Here is a 12,932-nt window from a genome sequence, read left to right as displayed (position 1 = left end):
CAGGTTGAGAGTCCCTTATCTGATTTGGGACCAGAACTGTTATGCATTTCAGGTTTTTAGGATTTTGGAAAATGTGCATACATACAATTAAGTATCTTGGGTTGGGACCCAAATTGAAACATGAAATTGATTTATGTTTCATATATGCCTTGTACATATAATCCATAAGTAACTTTATACAATATTTTTAGTGCATCTGCATTTTGACTGATCTATCACAAGAGGTCAGGTATGGAATTTTCCACTTATGATGCCATGTTGGTACTCAAAAAGTTTTGGATTTTGGAGAATTTTAAGATTTTTAAGGTTAGGGATACTCAACCTATATGTACCAGGGAAAACTTTATACTGAAGATAAAATATAACCTGGATCTTGAGGTATGGTGTGAAGTTTGCCAGGTATAGAAAGGAAAGGTCATTTCAAAGTAGAGAGGAAGCTTGTGCAAAGCAAGTAAAAGAGCATTATTTAGCCCAAATACCAGTGTAATTGGGAGAGTGTAGAAAAGCAAGCTTTATTGTGCTGGGAAAGATACTTGACATAATGTATAAGAGTTTGTACCTTATACTATTATCACCAAGGAACAAAGGAACCTAATAATCACATTTGTATTTCTGAAAAATAATGATGAGGGCTGGGGTTGTAGTTCAATGGTAGAGTACTTGACTAACATATATGAGGCACTGGGTTTGAACCTCAGCATCTCATATTTATAAAGGTTCATTAACAACTAAAAAAAATATTAAAAAACCACTGAGGGCAATGTGAAGGATAGACTGAAATAAGGAAGGATTAGTATCATGGCTAGTTAGCACGTACTGCAAAATTCAGATGAAAACCAACAAGGCTATGAAACAAGGATTTGTAGTCACTCAAGTTCCAAAGCAGCACGACTAGAATACTGTAAAATAGTTCCTACATTAAAGGTAGAAGTGATATCATTGAGAACATAATCTTTAACTTCAAAACCCTAAATAACAAGTCACAGCTATTAAATCATGTTTTTTACTTGTATAATAGTAAGTTTATTCTGGGAAAACAGGGTCCTTGCAATTAAAAAATATAATTTGGCTTGGTTTTTTAGAGAAAACTTGCTTCAAGATTCCAAAATTCTGGAACATTTGGATAAAATGAAACTCTAGATAAGTGCAATTATTGCAGCAACTTGTGAGGCTAAGACAGGAGGAATATGAATTTGAGGACAGCCTGGGCAACTTAGTGAGACCCTGTCCCAAAATAAAAAATAAAAAGGGCTGAGAATGTAGTTGGTAGAGCACCTCTGGGTTCAATCCCTGGTATCACCACCACCCACAAGAAAATCAAATAACAATAACTTCACACCATACCTCAAGATCCAGTTTATATTTTATCTTCGGTATAAAGTTTTCCCTGGTACATATAGGTTGAGTATCCCTAACCTTAAAAAAACAAAAAAATCCAACTATTAAAAACCTGACTCTAGGTTACATTTTCTATAAACTTTCCTTAGTGAGTATTCTGACCAAAATAAAAATCCTCTACAATAAATCAACTTTATGAAACAGCTTCTCCAACAATATTTGACATTCTGAATAGCACTGTGTGAATCATAGACAACAGTGGTCAGAAAAAGAAAGCTAAAAATATTACCAGACATTACCTCTGCTTCCTTAAGAGTGAACTGCACAATTATCTTGCAAAAGTACACAATTTTACTATGCTCAGGCAGGATTATGTTTTAAATAACCTTCAAACAAAGGTATGAAGATTCATTCCAGTGTTCCCAGAGTACTGTTGGGGAAAAATGATCTAGTGAAACAAAAATATTCCTTCAAATTACTTACGTTGAGGTTCAAATTTTTACTTACTAGATGTTGTTGCATTGCTTAATTTCTTTTAATCTTAGCTTTCTTGTTTATAAAATATTTATAATAAAAAATAAGTTTTGATGGGCTGGGGTTTTGTGGGGTTGTGTAGAGAGCACTTGTCTAGCATGCGTGAAGCACTGGGTTCGATCCTCAGCACCACATAAAATAAATAAATAAAATAAAGATATTTTTAAAAATAAGTTTTGTTAGGCTACTGATTACATGTACGATGAAAATGTATATATAAACCTAATTTAGAAAATTTGTCTTTGTAATAGAGGGAATGTTTCTGAATTAAATGCCAATGGTCTCCCTTTATATTTTAACAACATTGTTACAGTCTACTACACAGATTCTAGAAATTTATTAGTGACACAAATATGAACTCAATGGCATCTTTATAAGTACAATAGAAGAAGCAAACTTATTAGGAGGTATTAGCATACCCAAGCAATTTTGAGCCTGTATTTTCCTTCAGAAGTTGGAGGAACTTTAGATGCCTTAAAAACAAGCACAGTGCCAGGCATGGTGGTACAAGCCTGTAATCCTAGCAACCTAGGAGGCTGAGACAGGAGAATTGTAAGTTCAAAGCCAGTTTTGGCAACTTAGCAGATCTTGTGTCAAAATAAAAAAGACTGGTGATGTAAACCAGTAGTAAAGCACTCCTGGGATTCAATCCCTGGTACCAAACCAAAAACAAAACCAAACCCAAAAAGGTATGATTTCTGGTATCCTTTGCAATGTTATCTTGCTCCTTCTATTCCCAACTCATTTAAAAAAACCTTCAACCACACTGACAACTTATTTCTGCAAATCTCCTTTTTTTTAACCTGTACTACATCATCTATTTAGAGGCAAGTACTGTTCATATAAACAAACAAAAGCAAGAAACATATAATATGAAATTAAAAGGAAACAGCATGATTCTCTACATTCTCCTGCGTAAGATATGGTACTTCATAAATAAAAAATAAAATACTGTGTATTGTATGTCTATTATTTTTAATGATATGCCTGAGTTACCAGTCTGCCACCCTGGGTTACCAATACTTACATAACAGAGGTGAATGAAATAACATAGGTAAAGTTCTAGAATAAAAAAGAGTTGGTGCTCTGTGTTCATGTCATGTTTACTATATATTATAAACGCTCTTTTATACCTACATTCCCACTATACTGCTTTCCCTGTTTCAGTTCTCAACATATAGATCTGTACACTCAAAAATAACACACGTTAGGAACGTGAACAACTATCTGTACACCAGTATTCACAGCAGCATTACATTACCCAAGAGATAGAAGTAACCTAATTGTCTATCAACAGATGAATGAATAAAAAAAATGTGATACATATAATGGAATATTATTCAGCCTTATAAACAAAGAAAATTCTACCAGGTGTCATACTGTACACCTATAATCACAGCTAATTGGGATGCTAAGGCAGGAGGATTGCAAGTTCAAGGCCTGCCTGGGCAACATAGTAAGACCCTGTCTCAAAAAGATTTAGGGCCAGGCGCAGTGGCACACGCCTGTAATCCCAGTGACTCAGGAGGCTGAGGCAAGAGGATCATGAGTTCAAAGCCAGCTTCAGCAAAAGTGAAGCGCAAAGCAACTCAGTGAGACATGTCTCTAAATAAAATACAAAATAAGACTGGGGATGTGGCTCAGTGGTTGAGTGTCTATTTCAATCCTTAGTATCCCCCACCCACCACCAAAAATTAGGGATTTAGTAGTGGTAGAGTGCCCCTAGGTTCAATCTCTAGTCCCGCAAAAAATAAATATGTACAAACTAATGACATAGTATACCAAATCTGTGTCAAAATATCTGCGGCTAGCAGCAAGGTGAAAAAGCAGAAAGCTGGTAGACAAATATATAAGTGGTCTGGACTCTAAGGGGCTGAAGGGATCAGCAGATGTGAAGTTAAGAGCGGCCTGTATGACCAGATTTTCTGAAAACTCATTTTAATCCTGGGCCTATTCTTTTAAAATCATCTGTTTTTTTCTTTTTCCAGTAACATCATGTTACTTCTAACAAGGATTCAGTTTCATAACCTTTCCCCCAGTACCCTATCTAAAAAGAAACCGTCACTATTCTAAGGCAGTAATTTTCAACAATGGATAATTTTAGCCCTCTTCCCTGTTCCCAAAGACATTTGGCAATGTCTTGATATATTTTGGGGTTGTCACAACTGGGGGTGGGGCTAGAAGGGGTGCTACTGAAAGGTTAATAATCTTGAGAACTGTTTGCTAATCTTGTTCCCAGAATGCGCTGTCCCCAACTGCCAAACTGCAGAATGTATCCCCTCACCCGGTTGCAGGCAAACCGCCCACTTGCCCTGACCCGTCAATGAACTTCCCTCCCTGCCCTCTCCAAGGAAAGTATATAAGCTCTGCTTAAGCTGTTCTCAGGGCTCTTTGCTCTATTCAAGTGAGCTCTGAGCGCCAGCATGCTGGACCCCAATAAACCCTTTGCTGTTGCATGAGACAGTCTCTTGGTGGTCTCTTCCTCTGACGCTCGCCTGACCTTTACATTTGGAGGTTCCACCGAGATCCGGCAGCGGCGGACGAAAGACCCCCAATGGACCCCTCTCGGGGTAAGTAAGGCGCCTCTTTCTAGTTTCTGCTTTCTTGTTTATAAAATATTTATAATAAAAAATAAGTTTTGATGGGCTGGGGTTTTGTGGGGTTGTGTAGAGAGCACTTGTCTAGCATGCGTGAAGCACTGGGTTCGATCCTCAGCACCACATAAAATAAATAAATAAAATAAAGATATTTTTAAAAATAAGTTTTGTTAGGCTACTGATTACATGTACGATGAAAATGTATATATAAACCTAATTTAGAAAATTTGTCTTTGTAATAGAGGGAATGTTTCTGAATTAAATGCTTTCTGGTTCCAGGTTTCAGGTTTCAGGTTAGGGCTGGCAAAGTGGCTGTTGGTGAAGAGCGTGAGCTCTCTCCGACAGTGGCTGACAGACGTGTCACAGAGCCACAGGCCACGTCCCTGAGGGACGCCCCAGAGGACTCTGGAAATCGAGGAACAGTAGTTTCCTCGACTCAGTATTCTGCAGTATTCTGCTTCGGATTCGGTTTGCCAGCCCATCAGGTTTTGCCGGCTACTCAGTCCTGTCTCAGTGTTGAACGTTTACTGTCTGTCTTTATCGTCTGTGTCGTGTGTCCTTGCTTTCACTGTTTGTGTATCTTTCATTATGGGACAGAGCACTTCAATGCCTCTGTCCCTGACCCTTGATCACTGGACCAAAGTCCGCTTAAGGGCTCAGAATCTTTCTTTTTCAGTAAAACACCGGACCTGGCAGACTCTCTGTGCCTCAGAATGGCCCACCTTTGGAGTCGGATGGCCCCCAGAAGGATCTTTCTACTTCCCACTAATTTGAAAAGTCAGAGATATTGTCTTTGTCTTTCAGCCGGGACCACATAGCCATCCAGATCAACAGCCGTATATCTTAACTTGGCAGGACCTCTGCGAATCTCCTCCTCCATGGGTGAAGCCTTTCCTTGTCCCTGCCCCCGCTCCTACTCCTTCCCCCACGATTCTGTCTCTCAAACCCTCTGCTCCTCCTCCTCCTCCACCCTCTGTTCTCCCTGAGTCTCAAAATTTGACTCTACTGGAGTCTCCTCCCCCCTCCTTATCCCCTGCCCTCGTCCCCCAACCCCCAACACCCTCTAAGTGATTCCCCTGCTGCTGACTCAGCCTCTCCACCATTAGAGGAAGCTAAGCTGGCCCAGTGCCCTCCAGATGACTCCCCCACGGCACACACAGCCCCTCTTCCCCTAGAGGAAACTGGCCCAGCTAAAAGAACTCAAAGAACTCGCCAGCGTTTTCACACCAGCCTACTTGGGATGACTGCCAACAACTCCTAGGGACTCTCTTCATGACAGAGGAACAAAAGAGAATCCTCCTGGAAGCTAGGAAAAAAATATCCTCGGACCAGATAGGCGACCGACACAACTTCCCCTTGAACCAACCCAACTGGGACCCCAACACCTTTGAAGGTAGGGAGCATCTGTCCACTTATCGCTGGGCTCTAATAATAGGTGTCCGAGCGGCCGCTAGGTGACCAACTAATTTGGCCAAGGTAAGAGAGATTATTCAGGGGCCTGATAAATCCCCTCTATGTTTCTAGAGAGAATTATGGAGACATATAGGAGATATACTCCTTTCGATCCTCAGGCAGAGGATCAAAAGGCATCTGTCACGATGGCCTTTATTGGGCAAACTGCCCTGGATATTAAAAGAAAATTACAATGCTTAGATGGATTACAAGATACGACTTTGAGAGATTTAGTCAGAGAAGCCAAGAAGGTATATTATAAGAGAGAAACTGAGGAAGAGAAGGAACAAAGGAGGGAGAAAGAAAGGGAGCAAAGGGAGGATGAAAGAAGCAAAAGACAGACTAAGGCATTGACTAAGGTCCTGGTCACAACAACAAATAGGCCAGAAATTAAGAGACAGGGAGACAGAAAGGGATACCTGGGCCCACGCCAGAAGCCACCTCTGGCCTCAGATCAATGTGCCTACTGTAGAGAAAAAGGACACTGGGCCAAAGAGTGCCCTAGAAAGAAACAGCCACGCCAGCCAGCCATTCTAACTCTGGAGGATGACTGGGAAAGTCGGGGCTCGGATCCCCTCCCAGAGCTCAGGGTAACTTTTGAAGTGGAGGGGACCCCAGTAAACTTTGAAGTGGATACAGGGGCAGTATACTCAGCCCTTAAGGCCCCATTGGGCCCTCTATCAACTAAAAGGTCTCTGGTTCAAGGGGCTAATGGCAGTAAATATCGGGCTTGGACAACTAAGAGGACCATGGACCTGGGGAAAGGAAAAGTCCATCACTCCTTCCTAGTGATCCCAGAATGCCCGGCCCCATTGATGGGCAGAGATCTGCTCACCAAGCTCCGGGCCAGAATAACTTTTAACCCTGAAGGCCCCCAAATGGAATTTCTAAATCCTTCAATAAAAACTCCTATAGTCATGGCTTTAACTATGTCAGTAGAAGATGAACATCAACTCTTCACACCCCCCAAGACTGATCAAACAGGCAAGCTATCCCAGAAATGGATAACAGATTATCCAGATGCCTGGGCAGAAACTGCTGGGTTAGGCCTAGCCGTAAAACAACCTCCAATAACAGTGGAGTTAAAAACCTCAGCCTCCCCAATTAATATTAAACAATATCCTCTGAGCAAAGAAGCTAAAGATGGGATAAGGCCCCATATTCAGAAATATCTGGCCTTAGGGGTCCTAAGGCCCTGTCAATCGGCCTGGAACACTCCCCTGCTACCAGTAAAAAAGCCAGGAACCGGGGACTATCGCCCCGTTCAAGACCTAAGAGAGATCAACAACAGAGTGCAGGACATTCATCCCACAGTACCTAATCCGTACAATCTGCTTAGCACCCTGAACCCTGAGCGAAAATGGTATACTGTTCTGGACTTAAAAGATGCTTTCTTTTGCTTGCCTCTGCATAAAGATAGTCAGTTGCTGTTTGCTTTCGAATGGGTAAACCCAGAAACCGGAATGTCTGATCAACTAACTTGGACCAGACTCCCACAGGGGTTCAAAAACTCCCTCACTCTCTTTAATGAAGCCCTCCACAGAGATCTCAACAACTTCAGAACTATGCACCCCGAAGTCACCCTGCTTCAATATGTGGATGACCTGCTACTGGCAGCCGATACCAAGGAAAACTGTGAGTCTGGGACCCAAGCACTATTATCCGAGCTTGCTCAACTCGGGTATAGAGCTTCTGCCAAAAAGGCCCAAATTTGCCAGCAAGAAGTAATCTTCCTGGACTATTCCCTTAGGGGCGGTAAACGATAGCTCACTGAGTCCAGAAAACAAACCGTTGTGCAGATACCACCCCATCTAACAAGAGGGCAAATGAAGAAGCTAAATTGGCAGCCCTAAACGGAGTAACCATGTTAACACTTTCCACACTGGGGGAACATAAGGACACTGACACTGAACTCCTCGACTTTACTGAGCCCAGCCTGCAATTTCAGAAAGCCCTACACTACATTAAAAATGTACATCAACTCACTCACCTTGGTTCAAAGAAATTGCAGGCATTCCTGAAGGATCAAGAACAGAGTTTTCCACTAACCGGCTCACAGCGAAAGGAAATAGCTGAATGGGTAACAAAAGCCTGTCGGGTCTGTCAGTTGGTTAATGCTTACCCTTCCAAGCTTCCTGCAGGAAGGCGCCCTCGAGGAACCAGACCAGAACAATTTTGGGAAGTGGACTTTACTGAAATTAAGCCAGCAAGGTATGGACTTAAATATCTCCTAATCTTTGTAGATACATTTTCAGGATGGATTGAAGCCTTCCCCACAAAAAAAAGAAACGGCGCAAATGGTGGTCAAGAAGATCCTGGAAGATATTTTTCCAAGATACGGCCTGCCTAAGGTAATAGGGTCTGATAATGGACCGGCGTTCGTGGCCCAGGTAAGTCAGGGGTTAACCAGGACCCTGGGGATTAATTGGAAGTTACATTGTGCTTATAGACCCCAGAGCTCAGGACAGGTAAAAAAAATGAATAGAACTATTAAAGAGACCTTAACGAAATTAAGCTTAGAGACCGGCATAAAAGATTGGACTATGCTCCTGCCTTATGCACTGTTTCATACAAGAAATACTCCCTCTGTTTCTTTGTGTAACTTCACCCCCTATGAAATTCTCTATGGTGCCCCTCCTCCAGTAAGGGACCTAACCCCAACTCTAAGACCTAACGATCCCTTCCACACCCCCTTGCTTGACAGACTTAAAGCTCTTGAAAAAAACTCAGTGATACCTGTGGAAACAGCTGGCCACTGCCTACCAACCTGGGGACGAAGGAACTCCACACCGATATCAAGTGGGAAACTTCACCTATGTAAGACGACATCAGGTGTCATCCCTGGAACCCCGCTGGAAAGGACCATACCAGGTGCTACTTATAACACCTACAGCGGTAAAGGTAGACGGAATCACTTCCTGGATCCATGCCTCTCATCTCAAGCCTGCGCCCTGTCCAGACTCTGGCTGGAAGTTGGAAAAGACTGGTAACCCTCTCAAATTGCGTATTCGCCGTGTGGATAAGGCTATGGACTCTCCCCTTGACCACCAGTAGTCCTAACCCTCATCAGCCCACTCAGCAGCGATGGCTAATCACAAATCCTACTGGACAAGAAGTATGATCTATCTCACATACAGCCCCCTTAGGGACCTGATGGCCATCTCTCCACCCAGACATTTGTCAGCTGGCTATAGGTCTTTCCTATTGGGATATCCCTGATGAAGAGGATCCCACTAAAATTCCATTAAATCCCTTCCGTACCATAGATAATAGAAACAAACATTATGGATTTAGGGACACGCGAGCCAGATGCAGGTTGGCTAACCTAGATTACTATGTTTGCCTGGTGGACTATCAAAGCCACAAACAGTCACGGCTGTGTGGGGGAAAAACCGACTTCTTCTGTAAGTCATAAGGATGTGAACATACAGGGGCTACCTGATGGAACCCAAACCTCCGCCGGTTCTCAGACCATTGCCCCCTTGCTGAAGTAACAGGTACTGAGGTACCCCTCCACCCATTCACTCCTCTCTTCTCCTGTCAGTGCCCACACCGGGTCCCACCAGGTCCTCTTACCAGCTAACCCAAAGCTCAAACCAGCTGAGGAGAGCCCTCAGATCCCTATCCAAGATGTAATGAAAATGGCCTTTAAAGTTGCTTTGTCATCACTGAAAACAGGTTACTAAGAATTTAAAGTCCCTCACAGGCTTTTTGGGATACTCACTCCAGTCTTCCCCTCTGCTCTACCTGTTCTACTACTCAAGTTTTTGTTGCTAGGAAAATCCCAAACCCCTTTCCCATTATTCTTTTACATCTCTCCTTCCTCATTCTCAGATCCACGGAGCTGCTCTCAGCACCGCCTTCCCCGTCTTCCCCCTCTGTACCAGGCCCACAGAAAAGTCTTAACTGACCTTCTCCAGAAGTCTTCACCATGGCTGACTTTAGGACTTTCAGCAAAAGAGTCCCTATAAAAGAGTTCAGTATAGATAAACTTCCTCTTTTCATGTTGCCCTGTTCTACTTGGCCACTGGCTGGAAAAATCAGCACTCCTAAGCTAGACACCCCCTTACTAGTTTTTCACAAAATATGTGAACAAGGCCTCTGGCCTTGAGCTGGGGCTTCACAGAGATGGCTACATTTCTAAGATAAAAAAGTTATCAACTGGGCTCCATGGTAACAGCTGGCAGGGGGGGAAAAAAAAAAAGAAAGAAAAATTTCTCCCCCTCCCAGGTGTCCTTGAAAAGTTAACTTGCCCAGAACAGAGGAAAAAACATAAACAAAAACTGCTTTTTGTGAACTTCTGCAGACTGTGAACTTCTGAGCCCCTTCCCTTACATGTTGAGTACAAAATTCTGAAACTACCTAAACTTGGGGTTCAGGGGATTAATTGATTACAACAGAAGCAATGCCCTTTGAATCCGGTTGCAACCAAATAGGACTGTTTCCCTGTCTTCGGTGCTATCTTAGGTGCCTTGCCTTGTCCGTCCCTACAACAGTTTAATTCTATATACTTAAACATTATTTATGTTTTCATGAAATGGTCAACAGATGTGATTAATTGTATAATGGTGCAGATGTTTCCCAGAGTGCTCTATCATGACGCAGGTTCATTTGAAGATCAAATAAGGGGACATACAACCCGGTTCCGCCGGGAACCTGTATCCCTCACTTTAGCCATCCTTTTAGGAATAGGAGTTGCTGCAGGGGTGGACACAAGAACCACTGCCCTGGTACGTGGGACACAACAAATGACCCAATTAGAGACAGCAATGGACCAAAACTTAAAGATATTAGAAACCTCCATCACAGCTTTGCAGGAATCTTTAACCTCTCTCTCTCTGAAGTTGTTTTACAGAACAGGCGAGGGTTGGACCTCCTCTTCATGAGAGAAGAAAGCCTTTGTGCTGCATTGAGGGAAAAATGTTGTTTTTATGCCAAAATAATAAAATAATGTAAAATAATCCATAAATAAATTAAAAAGATGCCTTTAAGAGCGTCAACAAGAGAGAGAAACCCAAAAAGGGTGGTATGAGTCTTGGTTCACACAGTCCCCCTGGTTAATTACGCTTTTATCAGCCCTGGCCGGTCCTTTAATAATCCTTATATTGTTGCTAACTCTAGGACCCTGTTTGCTCAACCGTGTAGTTTCCTTTCTCCAAGCTCAAATTGGACAAGTCAAACTTATGGTAATCAGACAACAATATACCCCACTAGCAGACATAGAATGTGACACCCCCCAATGATCACTTTTATGATTAAAAGTAACCAGAAGAAGAAGTGGGAAATGAAAGGTTAATAATAATCTTGAGAACTGTTTGCTAATCTTGTTCCCAGAATGCACTGTCCCCAACTGCCAAACTGCAGAATGTATCCCCTCACCCGGTTGCAGGCAAACCGCCCACTCACCCTGACCCGTCAATGAACTTCCCTCCCTGCCCTCTCCAAGGAAAGTATATAAGCTCTGCTTAAGCTGTTCTCAGGGCTCTTTGCTCTATTCAAGTGAGCTCTGAGCGCCAGCATGCTGGACCCCAATAAACCCTTTGCTGTTGCATGAGACAGTCTCTTGGTGGTCTCTTCCTCCGAAGCTCGCCTGACCTTTACACTACTAGCATGTAGTGGGTCTAAGCCAAGGATGTTGCTAATGACCCTACAATGTACAAAACAGCCTCCCCCCCCACACACACACACAAAAAAAATAATGAACGCTAATAATACTGAAGTTGAGATATCCTGTTCTAAGGCTTTATTAAGTTTCTTGATTTACAGTAGTAACGGGTCATAAGTTAAAATTTTTCTCCTTTTATTCCCTACTTTCTCTTTTCATTTATTTTGAGGAAACTGGATAAGGACTGGTAACACTTTGGTGAGAGGCTGCTTATAATGTTGTCATTCTCTTCACTTTAGGTAATCTTACCTGTGATACTTATTGACCCTGGGTAAGAAGAAAAAGAAAGCGTGGTAGAACAGGACTTCTGGCTAAGGGGCCAGGGTCAGAGAAGGAAACAAAAAATCCAAATTGAAGACAAAAGAAGGCAGTGCCTATGCATACTATCTGGACTGAATACTTTTTTTTAATGGTCACACAGTCATCTATAAGTTTGACAGATATAATTTAGAGAACTTTATGAGGAAACATCTGTATATTTATTTAAATAAGATTATAACCAAAATTTTAAAACCTAACTGAAAAATAAAATCACATATTTTTCTACAACTCAACACACTACTTATAACTCAACCTATTATTTAGAATTACCTTAAACTTCTATTACATTTGAGGAGCAATAACCTAATGAGTGCATACTACTACTATCAGTAATAAGAACAAATACTTCTGTTTTTACTTTCCTCTTATATTAAATAGAAGCAGACCTGCTGTAGAAATATAACTCATTTGATATAATTTAGGTGTTTTGAGAAATCCACTAACATTGTTAGGCCCCTAGACCATTAGGGTAATTCATTGTTTAGCTACATATTAAAATGGTGCCTTCTTACAAACACTGAGGAAAACAATTCAACAGCACATACTATAATTAAAAATATGCACACCCCATGACCCAGAAATTCCCCTCCTTTTTTACTTATATGAATATACTCATTCATATAAGTAAAAAGTGTATAAAAATGTTCTTCACTAGCACTATTCCTAATAGCCCAGAACTAGAAATTCCTCAAATGTTCATCAAAGATAGTATGGATAGAATGGATAGTAAATTTTGGATGTAATAAGAAATGGATAAACGGAACACTAAATGCAGCAAAGATAATGAAAGAACTACAAATATATGCAACTATATTGGTCAATGTCACTTTGGTAGGTTAAATAATAGCCTCCAAAGATGTCCAGATCCTAATCTCTAGAACCTGTGACTATCATTTAAAATGGTAAGAGACTTTGCACATGTGATCAAATTCAGAATTTTGAGATGGGAGGATTATTCTGAAATATCTGGAGGAGCCATAAATTCCTTTCAAGGTTAAAAAAAGTGTCATAAATGTAAGAGAGAA

This window comes from Marmota monax, unplaced genomic scaffold (genome assembly GCF_021218885.2).
Source record: "Marmota monax isolate L192 unplaced genomic scaffold, Marmota_monax_Labrador192_F-V1.1 WCK01_AAM20220418_F8-fsc00070, whole genome shotgun sequence".
NCBI classification, from domain to species: Eukaryota; Metazoa; Chordata; class Mammalia; order Rodentia; family Sciuridae; genus Marmota; species Marmota monax.
This window is presented reverse-complemented; position numbering follows the sequence as displayed.